Here is a 20,378-nt window from a genome sequence, read left to right as displayed (position 1 = left end):
TGAGCATCATCGCCAGTAATGGCTTACCCGTGCCGCAGATGGGGTTCAAGGAGATGACCATTAAAATTGGTAAAGTTGAACTACCGGCACAGGGAGTAATTATTGTGGACATTGACCGTCGTGAAAGTCACCCTAAAATAACTGTGGGTACTAACGTAATTGAAAATTGTCTTTCAGAGGTAATTGTAATTCTACAACAGGTGGCGGTGAATGCTAGTTCCAGCCAACAGAGTGTCCTCAACAAAGAGATAAAATCCCTGATGAGACGGCAGCAGGTAGAACTGTCTGGTGGTGAGATCGGTAGCGTAAGACTGAGTGATCCGTTCCCCATTTCCATGCCTCCCAAAAGTGAAATGATGATCTGGTGTCGGACTTCAATCGGGTTGAGAGGTAGAGACTACCAAGCCATGGTAGAGCCCGTGTACTCGGACAGCAGGCCCACCATTTTGACAGCCCGGGGGGTGGTTGATGTCCGTCATGGGAGGGTGCCCGTCCACATCCTCAACATTGGGGAGAGGGAGGTACACTTACCCAGGTACGCTACACTCGCCAAACTGTTGTCGAGCACAAAGCTATCAGGGCCGTGGAGCCTTTGCCTCCATCTCCACAGGCGGAGGGTAATGGCTCCCAGAAACAAAAGGAGGACTGGTGCCAGAAACTCCATGTGGGTGCTGACTCCACTCCCCTGCACCAAAAACAAGGAGTCTACCGGGTGGTACAGGAGTACGAGAGAGTCTTTAGTAAGCACCCGCTAGACTTCGGCAGAGTAAAAGGGATAGAACACCACATCCCCACAGGGAGCCACCCACCGAAAAAAGAAAGACACCGACCTGAACCCCCTGCACATTATCAGAATGCCAAGGGTATGCTAAGAGAAATTAAAGAAGCTGGGGTCATTAGAGATAGCTGTAGCCCCTGGGCAGCCCCCTTGGTTCTGGTAAAAAAGAAAGACGGCACCATGAGAATGTGCGTGGACTATAGACAAATCAACCGTATCACCCACAAAGACACATATCCGCTGCCTAGAATAGAGGAGTCTTTAGCCGCACTAAAATCAGCTAACTTCTTTTCTACTTTGGACCTTACTAGCGGGTACTGGCAGGTTCCTGTGGCAGAGGCTGACAAGGAGAAGACCGCCTTCACCACCCCGATGGGACTGAGTGAGTTCAACTGTATGCCCTTCGGGCTCTGCAACGCACCAGGTACCTTCCAGAGGCTGATGGAATGCTGTCTAGGGCACCAAACTTCGAGACGGTCCTCCTTTACCTGGACGACGTGGTCGTCTATTCAAAGACCTACGAGGACCATCTAAAGCACCTGGCCGAGGTGTTCGAAGCCCTGGCAGGCTACGGCCTGAAGGTGAAACCATCGAAGTGTCACCTGCTGAAACCGAAGGTCCAGTACCTAGGGCACATGGTAAGTGCAGAAGGAGTAGCCCCCGACCCTGACAAGGTCACGGCAATCAAGAGCTGGCCAAGCCCCTCGAACATCAAAGAGGTGAGACAGTCCCTCGGGTTGGTAGGCTACTACCGATGGTTCATCCCCGGGTTCACTAAGATGGCAGCTCCTATGCAGGACCTCCTGATTGGACAGTCTAAGTCCCGAAGTCAAAAGCCACCCTTCAAGTGGGATAAACCGGAAGAGGAGTCCTTCCGCCAGTTGAAGATGGCCCTCACGGGGGATGAGATCCTGGCCTACCCTGATTATGGCCAGCCTTTCATTCTCCACACAGACGCCAGTAATGTGGGACTGGGAGCCGTACTGTCCCAAAACCAACAGGGCAGAGAACGGGTGATCGCATACGCCAGCCGGAAGCTGAGGCCCACCGAGAGGAACCCGGAGAATTACAGCTCCTTCAAGCTAGAATTCTTGGCGGTGGTGTGGGCCGTGACGGAACGCTTCAAGCATTACCTGGCTGCCGCAAAGTTCACCGTGTACACGGACAACAACCCGCTGACACACCTGGACAATGCGAGACTGGGTGCCCTGGAACAGCGGTGGATGGCCCGTCTCTCCAACTATGACTTCGTGATCAAGTACCGGGCGGGCAAAACCAATGCCAACGCTGACGCCCTATCAAGAATGCCTCACTTACCTGAAGGTGACGAAGACCCAGAGGAGCTGGAGGAGGTAGAACTCCCCGCGTTTCACCGGAACGGAGCCGCTCAATACTCCCACCGCGTGAAGGAGGAGGATCTAACAACCGTGATGATCAATCCCCTACCTCACCACAGCTGGGCCGAGACCCAAGATAGTGACCCTGCCGTCCGCCTGGTGAAAGATCTGCTGACCCAGGAAGATGCCCACATAGATCCGGATGCTCCAGAGGAAGCCAAGCAGCTATGGAAGGAGAAGAGCTAGCTGTTCCTCTACGAAGGCAAGCTGTGCAGAAGGATTGTCAACCACCGGACGCACGAGCTGACCTGGCAAGTCGTGGTCCCAAGACGGGATGCAGCTATGGTCCTGGGGGCTTACCATGACAGAGCAGGGCACTTCGGTTGGAAGAAACTGGAGTTCCTGCTAAGAGGACGGTTCTTTTGGGTCGGCATGAGAGGGGCTGTAGAAAAATGGTGCAGAGACTGTGGCCCTTGTCACCTGAGGAAGGACCGTGCCAGCCAGAAGACACCCTTGAGGCCCATCGTCACCACGCAGCCTCTTGAGCTGGTAGCTCTGGACCACGTCAAATTGGCTCCAAGCCGGTCAGGATACATCTACGCCCTGACAATCGTGGACCACTATTCCCGTTTTCTAGTGGTGGTCCCGGTGAAAGATTTGACAGCCCAAACAGCGGCCAGAGCCTTCCAGCAATACTTCTGCCGTCCACACGGGTATCCGGAGCAGGTCCTGACAGACCAGGGTCCAGCGTTCGAGGCTGAAATCTTCCAGGAGTTCTGCAACCTCTATGGCTGTAAGAAGATTCAGACAACGCCTTACCATCCACAAACCAACGGGATGTGTGAGAAGATGAACAATATAGTCATTGATCTCCTGAAGACGTTGCCCCTGAAGGAACGCAGCCTGTGGCCAGAAAAACTGCCGGACCTAATAGACCTATACAACAATATCCCGGTGAATACTACAAACTGCACCCCGGCTTACCTGATGCGAGCCAGACCAGGTAAGCTGCCCGTAGACCTGGAGATGGGAGTCCTAACGCCTGAGGACACCTCCCCGGATGCAGACTGGGATACGGAAAGGCAACTGCAGTACAAGAAGGTACAGGAGAGTGTGGAGAAGAGCCTGGCCCAGGTGAGAGAGAGGCAAGAAAAACTCTTCAACCAACACGCCCCTGCTGGTCCCCTGGAACCTGGTGAGCAGGTCCTGAAGCGGAAGAGAAGGCTACATAAGTTGGACGACCAGTGGGAAAGGGAACCCTATACCGTACTGCAGTCTGACCACGACAACCCGAAGGTGTGCGTGATCACCAAGGACGGAGAAGAAACCACTAGTACCGTCTCCAGAGACCACCTCAAAAGGTGCCCCGAGCAACTCCGTAGTGCAGAAGAGGATCAGAGTGACCTTGAACCCGCAGAGGACAAGGAAGAAATGATCAGCACCGTTCTCGGAGAGTTCCCTCAGTCCTGGACTCGGATAAACGATGCCATAGTGGTACCCGTCCTGCATTTCCTGCAACCGACTGTGCAACAACCTGCACCAGAGCCGGAAGGTGAAGAGGAGCAAGCAGTTCCAGAGGCAGAAGAGCCTGTACCAGCAGCCCAGGAGAGTCAACCCTCTGCTGACAGTGAGCCTGCCATGCCTGCGGTAAGCCAAAGGACCCGCAGACAGCTGCCTGCCCTACCTGTAAACCCAGCTGGTAGCTGTACCCCTAACGCTAGTGGGGAAAGCCAGGTCGGTCCACCACCAGACAGTGGGTTAAGGAGATCAACCAGGAGCACAAAGGGGCAGATACCCGCTCGCTGGAGAATATAGGGTGCACTAATTGTAAATAACCCTGTTGCCAAATGTTGAAATGTTTGCCAAGTTACATGCATGTTTGGTAATTCTGTGTTTCAGTTTCTTGCAGCTACTGTAAGGACTCACAGGTTATGGACTTTTTATAACCGGGACCTTGTATGGACTGCGTTTGGAGCCTAACCCAGGAATGAACTAAGACTGTAAAGGACTTGGGGTAGGACAGACCCCCACCTGGTTAAGGCTCCCCGTTGGGTTGGTGATATGGACACCCGGTCACAGACCACACTGTGACCTTAAGAACTCAACCTGTGCGTCGTTTGTCTACTCGTGTTTTATGGTTATGCATATTGTTCTTGTTTCTTGTTTAGTCCCGGAGTACTAAATTTTACTAGGGGGGAATGTGTCACCCTGGCCTGGATGCCACAAAATGTAATAAAGCTGTGTCTGAGAGCAAGGGGGAGGTTCTCTAGTCAGGGGAACATTAGCATGCAATGCCTCCTGTCTCAGGCCAGTAGGGGGAGCAGGCTGCCCATATAAAAGCTGGTGCTGGGGGCAGGGTTACAGAGAGCTGGACGACCTGTCTCAGGATTCAGGTCCCAGAGCAGAGAGGGACAGTTGTATTGCACCTAAGAGGAAGTGTGGCAGTAGGAGAGCCACAAGCCAGAGACAAGAGGCGAAGAGAGCCTGTCTTGGCAGAAAGAGGACTTAATTTACAAGACTTTGGTGTCTGAGGCTGGGAGGATTCCACATTCTCCAGCAGATAACCAGTCCGCAGGGGACTGGATATTCCTTGGCCTAAGAAGCCTGGAGGCCCTGCCACAACAGGAGGGACCAGCAAAGCCGTACAAGGCTGGGAGCAGAAAGGAACCCACGTCGCAGGCCATACAGGCGAGAATACACGGAGAGCTCGGAAACGTGGGTTGTTACTCTATAAGGAGGAGATAGCCAGAAGGAGCACAGAAAGCACGGTAGGCCTATACCCTCACCCTGACCAGGGCCAATTTCCCCGTTGCTCTCAGACATCCAGGTCCCCTCCTAGCCGGGACTGTTTGTGGGTCAATTTACCTGTTCTAGTAAAGACCCTGGACTGCAACCTGTTGTCTGCGTGCTCCTTGCTCCTCCAGCACTATCAGCACTGGGACTCTCACTACCATCACCCCCAACATCCACTACACTGCCCTGGGGCCGCACCATCCCAGCTGCACACATCATCAGCCCCAGCGGACTGCCTTGCAGCGGCGGTTCCTAATAACCGCAATCCACGGGTGGCGTAGTCGGACATTATCTAAAACATCTGAAAGACTACCACTGGTCTGACCACCCTGAGCTGCGGAACCGGGTTGCCACTACTACTCCCATCGTTCCATTATTGCCCGGATCCGAGTGCCCCACGGCCCAGGGGGCGAGTCATGTACATAGATTACATTACTGATCCTGAGTTACATCCTGTATTATACTCCAGAGCTGCACTCACTACTCTGCTGGTGCAGTTACTGTGTACATACATACGTTACTGATCCTGAGTTACATCCTATATTATACTCCAGAGCTGCACTCACTATTCTGCTGATACAGTCACTGTGTACATACATTACATTACTTACCCTGTACTGGTCCTGAGTTACATCCTATATTATACTCCAGAGCTGCACTCACTATTCTGCTGGTGCAGTCACTGTGTACATACATACATTACTGATCCTGTACTGATCCTGAGTTGCATCCTGCATTATACTCCAGAGCTGCACTCACTATTCTGCTGGTGCTGTCACTGTGTACATACATTACATTACTGATCGTGTATTGATCCTGAGTTACATCCTGTATTATACTCCAGAGCTGCACTCACTATTCTGCTGATGCAGTCACTATGTACATACAGTCATGGCCAAAAGTATTGAGAATGAGACAAATAGTAATTTTTCCAAAGTTTACTGCTTCATTTTTTGTAATGGCAATTTGCATATACTCCTGAATGTCAAAGAGTGATCAGCTTAACAGCAATTACTGTACTTGCAAAGTCAATATTTGCCCAGAAAATGAACTTTAACCCCCAAAACACATTTCAACATCATTGCAGTCCTGCCTTAAAAGGAGCAGCTAACATCGTTTTAGTGATTGATCCATTAACACAGGTGTGGGTGTTGATGAGGACAGGGCTGGCGATCAATCAGTCATGATTAAGTAAGAATGACATCACTGGACACTTTAAAAGGAGGCTGGTTCTTGGTATCATTGTTTCTCTTCAGTTAACCATGGTTATCTCTAAAGAAACACGTGCAGCCATCATTGCACTGCACAAAAATGGCCTAACAGGGAAGAGTATCGCAGCTACAAAGATTGCACCTCAGTCAACAATCTATCGCATCATCAAGAACTTCAAGGAGAGAGCTTCCATTGTTGTCAAAAAGGCTCCAGGGCGCCCAAGAAAGACCAGCAAGCGCCAGGACCGTATCTTAAAACTGTTTCAGCTGCGGGATCGGACTACCAGCAGTGCCGAGCTTGCTCAGGAATGGCAGCAGGCTGGTGTGAGTGCTTCTGCACGCACTGTGAGGCGGAGACTCTTTGAGCAAGGGCTGGTTTCAAGGAGGGCAGCAAAGAAGCCACTTCTCTCCAGAAAAAACATCAGGGACCGACTGATATTCTGCAAAAGGTACAGGGAGTGGACTGCTGAGGACTGGGGCAAAGTCATTTTCTCTGATGAATCCCCTTTTCGATTGTTTGGGACATCTGGAAAACAGCTTATTCGGAGAAGAAGAGGTGAGCGCTACCACCAGTCTTGTCTCATGCCAACTGTAAAACATCCTGAAACCATTCATGTGTGGGGTTGCTTCTCAGCCAAGGGAATCGGCTCACTCACAGTCTTGCCTAAAAACACAGCCATGAATAAAGAATGGTACCAGAATGTCCTCCAAGAGCAACTTCTCCCAACCATCCAAGAGCAGTTTGGCGCCCAACAATGCCTTTTCCAGCATGATGGAGCACCTTGCCATAAAGTAAAGGTGATAACATAAATGGCTCATGAAACAAAACATAGAGATTTTGGGTCCATGGCCTGGAAACTCCCCAGATCTTAATCCCATTGAGAACTTGTGGTCAATCATCAAGAGACGGGTGGACAAACAAAAACCAACAAATTCTGTCAAAATGCAAGCATTGATTATGCAAGAATGGACTGCTATCAGTCAGGATTTTGCCCAAAAGTTGATTGAGAGCATGCCAAGGAGAATTACTGAGGTCTTGAAGAAGAAGGGGCAACACTGCAAATATTGACTTGCTGCATTAACGCATTCTAACTGTCAATATAACCTATTGGTACTCATAATATGATTGCAATTATATTTCTGTATGTGATATAAACATCAGACAAACACTAATAAAACCAGAGGCCTGCAGATCATGTGAAAATATAATTTTGGTGTCATTCTCAAAACTTTTGGCCATGACTGTACATTACATTACTGATCCTGAGTTACATCCTGTATTATTCTCTAGAGCTGCACTCACTATTCTACTGGTGCAGTTGTGGCGCCCCTGAGGGTTCGACCGCCACAGGGATGCTGCGCCTCTTTAATGGGGTGTGGTGTTCCTTCTTTGAGGTAAGAGCGGTGAATGGTCAGGACCCCACCTCCACATCCAACACCACACTTTTCCCACCAGAGGGGGCTAGTAGGCACTAGTGTGCTGCCCCTACTGGAAAATCGGATGGGCTGAACGAAGGCGTGCCTGTCAGCCGACCGCCCTGGAGCCGCCCCAAAAAGATGAGGGAAGGGAAAAACAACAAGGTGCGGCCATAGCAGATGGAGACTCGCAATCTTCAGGAGCGGACATGGATGCTGCTGGAGCGAGTCAGGCGGAACCTTCCGAATCCGGCCCAGGTTCTTCTCCCATCAGGGAGCGAAGTGGCACAATCCTAACAGCGGGAGATAGAGTTTCTCTGCCAGGAAGCCCCGGGTCTCGCTCGGAGAATGGCTGAGGCCCAGCAAGCGGCATCTGCTGCATGGCGGGAAGAAATGCTGCTGCACATCCGGACCCGCCGCCAAGGAGCAGCAGCGCAGAAGGAGGCTGCAACAGAGGTCGCGAGCAGCCCCGGAGTGGGTGAGTGTGATACCCCTGTCCCGGCTGCTGAGCCCACCGTGCCTCTCCTGGATCTCATGACCGAGTACCTGCTGCCCGGCACGGTCACCTGGGAGCAGGTCCTTGCCCCGGAGCTGGAAGCCTCTGCTACCTGCACTGCCTCCCAACTCCCGACCTGGAGGAACCTGAGTCTGCTGGGGTATCCACCGACCCCAACCCGGACTGGTCCGCACTTCTAGAGGACTTGCAGCAGCCCCTACTGTCACCGCTGCCCTCACCGACAGTCACCTGGCCGGCGGCTGAAGAGTGGGGGGACCTGATGGGCTTCCCCCGGGAGACCCGGGCTGAAGCACGTAGGAGGAGTGAGTTGTGCCGTCAACAAATCCTCCAGCTCAGCAGGGAGCAACGCCAGAGGGAAGTTCGCTGCAAGCACCTCGAGGTGCGCGCCAAGGCTGCAAAATCCCGGGCCCGCCAGGAAGAAGCAACCCGTCCAAGTCCCCGCGTGGAGGGGCAAGTAGTCCGCTTCCACCATGAGGCGGGATGGGGATTCATCCGGAGTTCCCAGCACGAGCACGACGTCTTTGTCAGCCGGCGGGAAAAAGGGACACCCTGGCCGGAACCTCTTCCCGGGTGACATAGTCACGTACACCCGCCATCACGGGGTGTGGGGGTGGTACGCCCTGGATGTCCACAAGGTGTCCGGGAGCGATGCCCCCTCGCGCTCGGCCAATCAGAGACCGGTCAGCCTCCGTCGGGAGGAATGAGCCTTTTCCCCGGTGGGGACCCGAGAATTAAGCAGCCCCGGCGGCTGTAACCTGTTCAAAGTTATTATGTTGATGTTTATGTTTTAATTTGCTCCCCTGGTTTCTAGAGACATTTGTCCTTACAGTTATATGAAAAAGTTTGGGCACCCCTATTAATCTTAAGCTTATTGTTTTATAAAAATTGGTGTTTTTGCAACAGCTATTTCAGTTTGATATATGTAATAACTGTTGGACGCAGTAATGTTTCTGCCTTGAAATGAGGTTTATTGTACTAACAGAAAATGTGCAATCTGCATTCAAACAAAATTTGACAGGTGCATAAGTATGGGTACCTCACCAGAAAAGTGACATTAATATTTAGTAGATCCTCCTTTTGCAAAAATAACTGCCTCTAGTCGCTTCCTGTAGCTTTTAATGAGTTCCTGGATCATGGATGAAGGTATTTTTGACCATTCCTCTTTACAAAACAATTCCAGTTCAGTTAAGTTTGATGGTCGCCGAGCATGGACAGCCCTCTTCAAATGATCCCACAGATGTTCAATGATATTCAGGTCTGGGGACTGGGATGGCCATTCCAGAACATTGTAATTGTTCCTCTGCATGAATGCCTGAGTAGATTTGGAGCAGTGTTTTGGATCATTGTCTTGCTGAAAGATCCATCCCCTGCGTAACTTCAACTTTATCACTGATTCTTGAACATTATTGTCAAGAATCTGCTGATACTGAGTGGAATCCATGCATCCCTCAACTTTAACAAGATTCCCGGTGCCGGCATTGGCCACACAGCCCCAAAGCATGATGGAACCTCCACCAAATTTTATTGTGGGTAGCAAGTGTTTTTCTTGGAATGCTGTGTTTTTTTGACGCCATGCATAACGCCTTTTTGTATCACCAAACAACTCAATCTTGGTTTCATCAGTCCACAGGACCTTCTTCCAAAAAGAAATTGGCTTCTCCAAATGTGCTTTTGCATACCTCAGTCGACTCTGTTTGTGGCGTGTGTGCAGAAACGGCTTCTTTCGCATCACTCTCCCATACAGCTTCTCCTTGTGCAAAGTGCGTTGTATAGTTGACGGATGCACAGTGACACCATCTGCAGCAAGTTGATGCTGCAGCTCTCTGGAGGAGGTCTGAGGATTGTCCTTGACTGATCTCACCATTCTTCTTCTCTGCCTTTCTGATGTTTTTCTTGGCCTGCCACTTCTGGCCTTAACAAGAACTGTCCCTGTGTTCTTCCATTTCCTTACTATGTTCCTCACAGTGGAAACTGACAGGTTAAATCTCTGAGACAGCTTTTTGTATCCTTCCCCTGAACAACTATGTTGAATAATCTTTGTTTTCAGCTCATTTGACAATTGTTTTGAGGAGCCCATGATGCCACTCTTCAGAGGAGATTCAAACAGGAGAACAACTTGCAAGTGGCCACTTTAAGTAGCTTTTCTCATGATTGCATACACCTGGCTCTGAAGTTCAAAGCTCAATGAGGTTACAAAACCAAAAAAAGTGCTTTAGTAAGTCAGTAAAAAGTAGGTAGGAGTATTTAAAACAAGAAAATGATAAGGGTGCCCATACTTATGCACCTGTCAAATTTTGTTTGAATGCAGATTGCACATTTTCTGTTAGCACAATAAACCTCATTTCAAGGCAGAAACATTACTGTGTCCAACAGTTATTACATATATCAAACTGAAATAGCTGTTGCAAAAACACCAATTTTTATAAAACATTAAGCTTAAGATTAATAGGGGTGCCCAAACTTTTTCATATAACTGTATCTGTAAATAGTTTGCATCTCTTTAGGTGCTCCTTATTGGTTTTATGTAAAACCGCGGCTATTTCTACCTCAGAAGGAAAACCTGCATGGAGTGGCTCTCCTGGAAGTCCAACTCGGGATCTTCATGCCCTGCAGCCACCCCAGGGCCTACGTTGGGGGTTTGGGACAGGTCCCTCGTGCTTCTGAACTGACTCTTCGCCCTTGCACTTTAACTCGTCTGTGTATGCATAAATGTCTCTGGATGGTTTTATACTTTTATATTTTTATACTTTTGTACCTTTATATTATGTACAGTTTGTAACGTTAAAGGAGAAGTGCCTCCCATAATGGGAAGATTGTTTACTGTTATGAAAATATAAAAAGACTGTACCAGGTTTTGCTCTCTTTGCAGCCCGCGGACGTGCTGTGTTTCACCAGGTGGGAATGTGGCGCCCCTGAGGGTTCGACCGCCACAGGGATGCTGCACCTCTTTAATGGGATGTGGTGTTCCTCCTTTGAGGTAAGAATGGTGCAATGGTCAGGACCCCACCTCCACATCCAACACCACACTTCTCCCACCAGAGGGGGCTAGTAGGCACTAGTGTGCTGCCCCTACTGGAAAACGGGAGACTGGGGAACCAAGAGATAGGGGGGAACTAATTAGTGGGTGAGGGTGGAGGACTCACATTTAGTGACACTTAATATTTCATATTTAATAAGCAGCCATCTTGGCTCACGGTTCTTTGATTGTGATCTCCCTCCCTGAACGTGGCTTCTGGGAGAACCTGCAGCGGATGGGGACACGACCCTCGTACCCTGGCCTTGGGTCGAGGGGCAGGTTGCAGATAATGTATGTCTCAACCCGGTCAAGGACCATGACCAAGAAGGCCCGGAGCTTAGGAGTGTAGCTCCACCGCAAAAGGATCCCAGGGGGATGCAGACGGAGCGGTATACGCCACCTGTCCTCGCTATTCTGGTCTAGCCAGAGGGATTCCGGCTGCAAGAGGGGTACCGGCCCCCTACACCTGACCTTGCTACTCTACGTCCTGGTCAGGGAAGCCCGGTAGGCCCAGAGGATCCCACCGGGTAACGGAAGGAGCGGAGCTGCCACCCCGTACCCTTTTTCTGAGCGAAGTCCAGAGGGAGACCCGGCCTATCTACACACACACAGACAAGAAAGGACCCGGTCTGAAGTCTAGGAACACTCTGGTGCTGGGGTCCTGATTGAGCACTTGAATTACTCGGAGGTTGTCGGACCTCCGTTCCTGGTGACCGCAGAACTCCGCGAGGAGCAGGGAGAAGCCTTGCAGCTGTACTCTCCACCGTGAGTAAAAACCCCACCCCACCAACAAGATAGGATCCGGCTCCGAGTCCCCCATCTCCCAGGGTAGGGCTGCGAGCGTCACACACAGTCACTGTGTACATACATTACTTATCCTATGGTGTACATATGCCATATGCAGCAGTGCAATCAAATTGGTCTTATCTGTGGACCAGAACCTGTCCTCCTTAAGAACCCTTTTGTTATGGACAAAGGAGGTGGAGAATTGTGGGAAAGGGTTAAAAAATAACAAGCCCTTCTGTCTTGGGTGCTCCTTTCTATGTGTATTATTTCTTTCCTATATACACCACTGCTTCGAGGTTTGGGAGAGTCAAACAGATTGAGGAAAACAAAATCTAGAGTATAGGGTCAGCTCAAGAGAAGACCCATATTTTTGTATAAAAGGAGATAATGGGAAATTAATGAATCGATTGAAAAAATAAACAGGCAATAACTTTCACTTTGTGAAAAAAATATAAAGAACTACAGGGGTTATGTGCCATAAAACTAACCCAATATTATCCTTCGTCTGCTGTTTGAAACTGAAGCCGGGAATGTTATGTAAAAAAAAAAAAAATCACATTAAAAAAAATAAAAAGAACGTTTCATGAGAAATAAAAGTCACCCAACATACTTTATGAATTTCATGGGGAATATTTCCTGTGATATTGAGCAGTTATCTAAAGTCAGTATTTTTATGGTGCCTTAATAGCAGATTCAGTGTCAAATTGCCCTTTTCTCAGCAGGGATTGCTAAACCCATCTATATTATACTTCCAGAGCACTCAGGAGCTGGAGTTGGGAGATAGAACATTTTCTTTGAAGTTAGAATTTTGTCTACACACTGGAATGAAATCAAGTTCCAGTCGACTCTGTAGTCGTACGCCACTGTCACTCAGGGACCTGGATGGAAAGAAATATTGCACGATATCGCTAATTAGGACTGTGCCCTCTTCACCAGATTTTGTAAGACATGATTTTAATCTTTTTTTTTTTTTGCCTCACTTCTCCGCAGTACAGTCTTCCATAACCTATTAACATTGAAGCTGACTACTGTATAAACACTGAGAAATGATATTCGCACTAAGTCCTGGAAGGTTGATTTACATTTTTTTTTTTGGGCTCAGCGGGGGCTCATTACATGGGCGCAGTGTCACGTTTTAGCCAAAGTCTACTCAGATAATTTTTCCAGATAGCTGATAAATAGATTATTAGAAGATAATACGATAGTAAAAAAAAAAATACTGAGAAAGTGGCGGCTTTTCTGGGTGTCTCCTTGGTCCTGGTAGCCTCAATGTAGGGGGCAGGTACTGTCATACTATTTTGTGTCTCCTACCATGGTTGCACTTCTGTATGGGTACTGTATGGCCATCATCACACCGGGCAAACATGGCAACATCCAAGAGCCCACTGTGCTTGGGGACTCATGTCAGGTGGAGCAACTATGACCTCCTCTGCTTCTCACACAAGGTGAGGGAAGGAACAATTGTACAATGATGGGAAGAGGGGGAAGGGAGCTCAACAACTAGGGAAAAGGAGAGTGCAGACCCCTAGGCAGATCTAATATCACCTTGCCTACCCTACTGTCCCTATATAGGTTCTGCACCTATCGCCGAGCAGGAAACCTAATCCCTGAATGTCTCTAGAGCTAGGCCCTAGATAGGGAGGGGACAGGGTGAACACTAATCAGGCCACACTGAAACTAAAGACAACAACGTAAACAAACAAAGGGGATACACTTAGCTTGAGCAGACACCAGAAAGATAACGCCAACTGTTCTCCACAGGAAGTCCAAGAAGAAACTAGCAGACTACTAGTACTCCAGGTATGGACAGAAGAACATAGAACTATCACCGGCAACTCTCTGGAGACACAGAGTATTTAGCTATCAAGGAAGGGTGTGTCAATTAGCATCAAAAGGTGGAAGTCGCTGCTGAGTCCTAAAGGGAGAAGCATATCACTACACTACAGAGATGAGAGAATCAAGAAGGCGTCTGCAATGCCAAGCGCAGTGACCTTCTACAACCGGATCCAAAGCGACTGTCTGTCACACTTGATACAGCCGTGACAGCTCATCAAGCCAAGTTTGTGGTAGCATTTGGCAAATCAAAGATTTGGCGCCTCTTGTTTGGTGACCACTTTGATACTCCTTGGGCCGGTAGTCCAGTTTTGGCATCCAGGGTTGCTCTTCGATTACTAGACTCTTAAGACATCATGATGTGCAGATAGTAATCGAAAGAGGAGACCAGGAAACTGACAATGGAGTGTCGGTGCACTATCCTGGTCAAACTGTTACAGAGTACCAAAGTGGATGCTAAACCAAGGTCATCCAAAGGGCCATCCAAAGTGGATGCCAAACCAAGTCACCCAAGGAACATATACCCATTGGTGTTGGTTATTTAACTCCGCTTTGTTCCTGCCCCTTATTTTTCCAGGGACTGCCCCCAATCCTATACACAACTGCCTTGTTGTGGGCAGGTTTTGTGGAAGCCTCACCCCTCATCTCTGGAAACATGTGGACAGTCCCAGACAGTATTAGTATACATATACTTGGTTCCACCCTTACCTTTCTATGACTCTTGTCAACATGTCACACTCCTTTTTAATTTTTTTTTCAGAAAATAAGAAACATGTGAAAATCTGCTTCTTTCCTGGTCTGATCTTTCATTCTCAAAATTCTGAAATATTTGGGTAAATCTGTCTTCAGTAAATGAAAATCTCCCCATAACTGAGGTAGGAGATGACAGTTGGTGCTCACAAAGTTCTATGGAGAACTGTAACTGTTGTTTCAGGAGAACAAGTTGGCCTCTAGCTCCTCACTCTCCATGGAATTTTATAACCACCAACTATCATCTCCTATCTCAGTGATATAATCTGTCTTCATCGAATCCACATTTTACCAATGAATTGAGAGTAAGAGATCAGTCCAGGGGGAAAAAAAACAAATTTATTTGATTAAATATATTACAAAGTTGCTTAATTTAATTGATTCATGAAATAAAAATTCTAATAATGCTTACTCTTTAAAGGACTTCCACAAATTCTATAAATTTGTAAAACTCTCAATAGGTTGCAATCCTCATCGCAACCACTGGGTGGACACATTAGAGATACATATAGCATAATCATCTCTCAACAGAGTATCACATAATCTTTTTTTTTTTTTTTTTTTAGAGCTGGTCATCTTTCATCTCGAACCACGAGGAAAGATAAGGAAGGACACATGTGCCTGAGTCCTTTTTAGGAAGTGCAGGGGCGCACTGGCACCCAACTAACTTTGGCCTGTGCCAGGATTTGAGGTGCCAAGTCCATTGGCCTATATCTGCTCCATGCATGTCCAGCCCTTTGTGTAGTGGGCAGGATGGATTATTGGGACCTACACATTACATGTGTGCTCTGTGTGTATTATATATACAGTACTTTCTGTTGTGTTTGTGAAGTGTATGAGCTCCGTATGGAGCAAAAATGAGGCGAAAGAACTATTTCTTCACTTACTGACAGTAAGCAGAAGTCTATAAATTGGGGAGAAAATTAATCAGCAAAGTATTTTAGAAAGTTGAAAAACTTTTCTTTACACTTATATGAGGGTAGTAAGAAAAAGCAAGAATTGCCAACCGCACAGGTTCATGGTACAATTTTTCAACCTGTCCATAATTATCGACAGGTTCTTATTAATGTCTGCATTGTGTAATGGCCTGTGTGTGCCGCCCTTACCCCCAGCATAGATGTGAGATACCGATGAGACCCCCACCCTCCCACCACCCTGGTAAAATGGACAACTTTTTCCCATCCCATCGCTCCGTCAGCGCAGCGCTTCTTTTATCCGAGACCTGTTGGAAGCACAAAAGCTCCGGGCGCGGAGCGAGGAGTGAGTGGCACTTCAGACAGAGCCCCTTAAATTAAGTCATTGACCTGCAATTGTGATTAATACAAAACAAGGTGCCCCCTTCCTCACAAGTAATGAATATTCTTCAAACAGCAAGGGAGTGCAGGCCGCTGTTTGATGCTGATGACATTGAAAATTTAGAAGAGAAAAATCCCATCATTTTTCATTTGTATGCAAATGTTTCTGTTCCAGAAATTAACCCCTGATCCTCAATGTCAGTTTTCATCTGAAGGAATTCTCCTCGTCCTTGTCCGCCGCGTTCTCATGTGACCAGCCGGGTGTCAATAAGGGTTTCCCCTGTGCAAAAAAAAAAACTCCCCAAAAAATAAAAGGGGAATAAAACAAAAATAAAAGGAGGCAGTGGAACAGGAGTATATTGTAAAATGCACATCTCACGCTGAGTCCTCCGTCACTCCGGCCATTCAGATGGTAAATGGGGTTTTACCTCTTTGCGGCTACTAATCACTTGTGTTGAGTTTTAAGGTGAACCCCAGGACAATATACAAATCCTATTTAGGCTTTCACCTAAATCTTCCTCTCCTAGAAAGTCTTCTTTTTCTTTACGAGTTACCTTATACAAATGCTTCTATCTGCATATGGAGGGGAAGGAGGAGATCCAGGGGGTTTTGTACTGATGTAAATTTAATTATGCTGATTCCCCGGGTTGTAAAGAGTCCTCCTTTGTATGGAGCCCTACAATGGTCCTAGTAAATACAGTACAGGTGTCTGGAGCTCTGGGCGCTGCAGTAAATGTGGATAAGTGGTTATTAAACACCTGAAATAATAATGGAGAGGGTGGTATAAAATACTGGTGGGGGGGGGGGGTGATGGGACAATCAGCTCAAGTTTGGAGAAAGCACATCCTTTATGTGCACCACGGGGTGACAGAGGACACATTCTGCTTAAAGAGGTTTTCCAGTTTCAGAAAACCTCTGTTACCCGGCTGCAGCTTTGTTTAAAAAATAAAAATACTTGCTTTACTCATCATCCTCGGGTCCAGCACTGAGTCTCTGTCGCTGCTCCCAGTGTTTGTTATTGTCTGCAATGTTAACGTCACATTAACAGTGCTGCAGCGCTAGCATAACGTTAACAGTGCTGCTGCGCTACCATAACATTAACAATGCTGCAGTGCTAAGATAACGTTAACAGTGCTGCAGCGCTAGCGTCACAGTAACAGTGCTGCAGCGCTAACATAACATTAATAGTGCTGCAGCGCTAACATGTTAACAGTGCTTCAGTGCTAACATAACGTTAACAGTGCTGCAGCGCTAACATAACATTAACAGTGCTGCAGCGCTAACTTCACACTAACAGCACTGCAGCCAATCAGTGAGCACAACAGATATGAGCGGCTCATGCTGTCAACTCTGGCAGACAATAACAGACACCAGATACTCAACACTGGACCCAAGGAGGCTGCGTAATGTAGAGTGTTTTTTTTCTTTTTTGCTGTTTTTTTCGAAGTAAACTGCCACTGGGGAACTAGAGAACCCCTTTAAGGAAAAATAAAGGAAAATAGTGGCATACCCACCTGTCGGTATCCCCGTAGATCCAACCCAGGATACTCTGGAGGGTAAGGAAGTGATACTTGCTCTTTATGAAAGTCACAGGGTTGAAGGGTGTGATTGGCTGCAGCGGTCAAGCGACTAAAAAGGGCATCATAGGATGTTAATTATGTAGATGATACACTCTCTTCTAGTCACCTGACTGCTGCAGTTAATCACAGACTTCAGCAATCTTGGTAACTGGCATGTGCTCAATCCAGGCATTGCAGGAACACGTTTTTTTCTGGATATTGTGCGTATGCTAAGGCTTTGTGACGTCGCCTGCAAGTCATGGGAAAAATCCTGGTAAAATCCTCAATGCAGAAAACTTTTTCCAAAGAGACCTATGGAAATAACTATTTTTACAGATGAGAAAATCGAATGTGTTTCAGATTTCATTAAAAAAAAGTTTGAATTCACCAGAATTGGACTGGAGTTTCCTGCTCGGACTAATGTGCAACATCATGACGTACAATTTATTGTTATATCACAGCCTCGTCAGTGCAGGAGACGCCAAAGATGCTTGGGGCCAGAAACCGGCGAAGATGGCTCAGAGAAGACCGCTTCGGTGACCAGATCAAAGAGGAGGACTGGAGCGGGACCGTGCCCCCCGGACAGGTGAGGGCCGGGTGAACATAATTTTCTTAATTTTTTTTTACTTGTTTCTTATCGTCTTGGATCTGCAACGACATCAGATTATAATAATGTACATTCGAGTTGCATCCAATAAATCTGGAGCATTGATTAAAAAAAAAGTCTGCAAAGGCAAAAGCTTGGTGTGAGATCATTGAAGGACACAGTGGGCTCAGTACTGGTGCTGGAGTGGCCTTCAAAGATGGGTGGTTTGGGTCTGTCTTCTACTATTTTCAATGGTACCCATAGGTTTGACATAACCATTAAATGGGTTGTCCGGTGAAAACAAGCTGGATTTGTGATAACTTTTTAATTGGTCGGCGTCTGACCGCTGGGAGTGGACCAATTTGCAGAAAGGGGCAGTGGAGTGTTAATGCGCACACTAGACTGCGGCTCCATTCATTCTCTATGTCACTGCCGATCTTGGCTTTTTTCCGACAGTTCAGTAGAGAATGAATAAAGTGGCAAATGAGCGTCCAATCTGCAGCTCCATCTTGTAACGGGAAAAGTACTTCCCCGTCAGCGATAAAAATTCCCCATCTTGCTGATCGGTGCGGGTCACATCATTCAGCCCTGCACCGATCAGCAAGTTATCACCTAGCGTGTGGATAAATAGTAACGACTCTTAATTCTTGAGCAATGCCCTTGCCCATTAAGATACCTAATTAAATAAATGAAAATTCTCGTCTGATTTCTCCTTTAATTGGCCGTACATTTCCCAGCGTCACGTCAAAGCCGAATGCTCAACGTGAATTCACTATTGTATTACGTTAATGTGAAAAATACCTTGACGGCGCTCGGCTGACAATGTCAGTTAGACTTGAAATCCCGCTCCTGCTGTGGTCCAGAATGGATCCAAAAAAACTCACCGGGCCGGCTGCCCAAAATGCCAACTGATCTTCAGCATATTCTTTCCAGCCTCGACACCTGACTTTTTGGCCGAGGTCCTTAAGTCCTTGTTCCTGGCTGCGCCCGTCGCTGGCTGTTGTGGCAGCTGTTAAATTGACGACTTTGGTGTTTGGTCAAATTTTCTTTTTGGACGACTTACTCATGTAAATGTCATGCGGGCCTGAGTCACACTTGTTTTTCGGGAGGTGGATGGTGGGGGGGAGGGGGAATGTGATATTTTATATTATTAGGAGATTTTTGAAAACCGTTTCTTCTAATGCGGAACTGTGAAATACATTGCTGAAGTCAATTAGGCGCTCGGAGTATGGAATTAGACTCTCATACACTTTTCATGAACCGGTGCAAGGAACATATATCAACAGTGGCAGCTTAGTGACAAACGTAAAGTGATATTCAACAAGCTCGTAGCGAGACTTTCCAGCGGCGGATCTGTAGGGTCTGTTTAGACGTCAGGTGGCGTACTAAGGAAATAAAACACGAGGCATTAAAAGGGTTAACTAAAACTTTTGCCATTTTCCAATTTGCCTTGGCCCCGATTGATCAGGACTGGAGTTTTGTACGCTGACCTTGATCAAAAGTGCACTGGAGTAAGATGCCCCAAATTCATTATGGGGGGCACCTTTCAAAGGAGTATTAAGTTTAGAAGTTTTCTCCTTCTCCTATCTGTTGGATAGGGGATAACTTCCCGATCCCTGTGGGTCCGACCAGTGGGACCCCCCAACGATCCAGAGAACCAGTCTTGCTGATTGAATGGCGATCAATCACATGCACATTCATTCTTATGGGAGTGTCAAAGACCAAAGCTGCCCTCGGCTATCTCGGCATTAAGGCTAGGGTCACACGACTGTTTGTCTCTCATCCCAGAAAATCGGTCAGATTTGCCTCCGGATCACACTCGGCCATTCAAATCTATGGGGCTATGGAACACATCGTGCCGCACTTGGATGACATTCGAGTGCGGTTCTATTTTCATGGACAGATTATGTGAAGAAGGTGGAGAAACTTTTTTATTTTTTTTCCCCCCATCTCCGAAAAAACTTGGATGTGGTGGGGAAAAAATAATAATAAAAAAAAAAGTTTCTCCACCTTCTTCACATAATCTGTCCGTGAAAATCGGACCGCACTCGAATGTCATCCAAGTGCGGTATGATGTGTTCCACAGACCCATAGATTTGAATGGCCGAGTGCGTTCCGATCAGCGGAGGCAAATTATGAATGCTGCTACTTTTCGAGTGGTCAAAGGAAAAAATCGGACATGTGGACGGCCTCATTGAATAACGTGGGCACGAGTGCTACCCATCAAAACTACGGACAGCACTCGTCCAACTTATATGGTCGTCTGCATGAACTCAAAGAGTGAATGGAGCAGCAGTGCACCTGATTGATCAGCGCACACTCCATTCACACCGAGCTTCTTCAGAGCCCCGATTCTCAGGCTCAATGAGGGGGTCCTAAGGGTGGGACCTCCAACAATGGAGAATTTATCCCATGGAAAGGGGATAACTTCCAAACTTAAGAATATTCCTATAATTAATTTGGCACATCCTTGAGCTAAAGCAAGAAATGTAGACAAGATG

At 47.5% G+C, this 20,378-nt stretch overlaps 1 protein-coding gene across 4 annotated transcripts in view; it reads right to left on the bottom strand.

Annotated features, from left to right (window-relative positions):
• GTDC1 (glycosyltransferase like domain containing 1) overlaps nt 1-20,378 on the bottom strand; it is a 471,831-nt gene that overhangs the window by 18,619 nt on the left and 432,834 nt on the right. The gene's annotated exons all lie outside the window — the stretch shown is intronic.

This window comes from Phyllobates terribilis, unplaced genomic scaffold, assembly GCF_046119375.1.
Source record: "Phyllobates terribilis strain yellow unplaced genomic scaffold, ASM4611937v1 Scaffold_9__5_contigs__length_417890890, whole genome shotgun sequence".
Taxonomy (NCBI): Eukaryota; Metazoa; Chordata; class Amphibia; order Anura; family Dendrobatidae; genus Phyllobates; species Phyllobates terribilis.
This window is presented reverse-complemented; position numbering and strand designations above follow the sequence as displayed.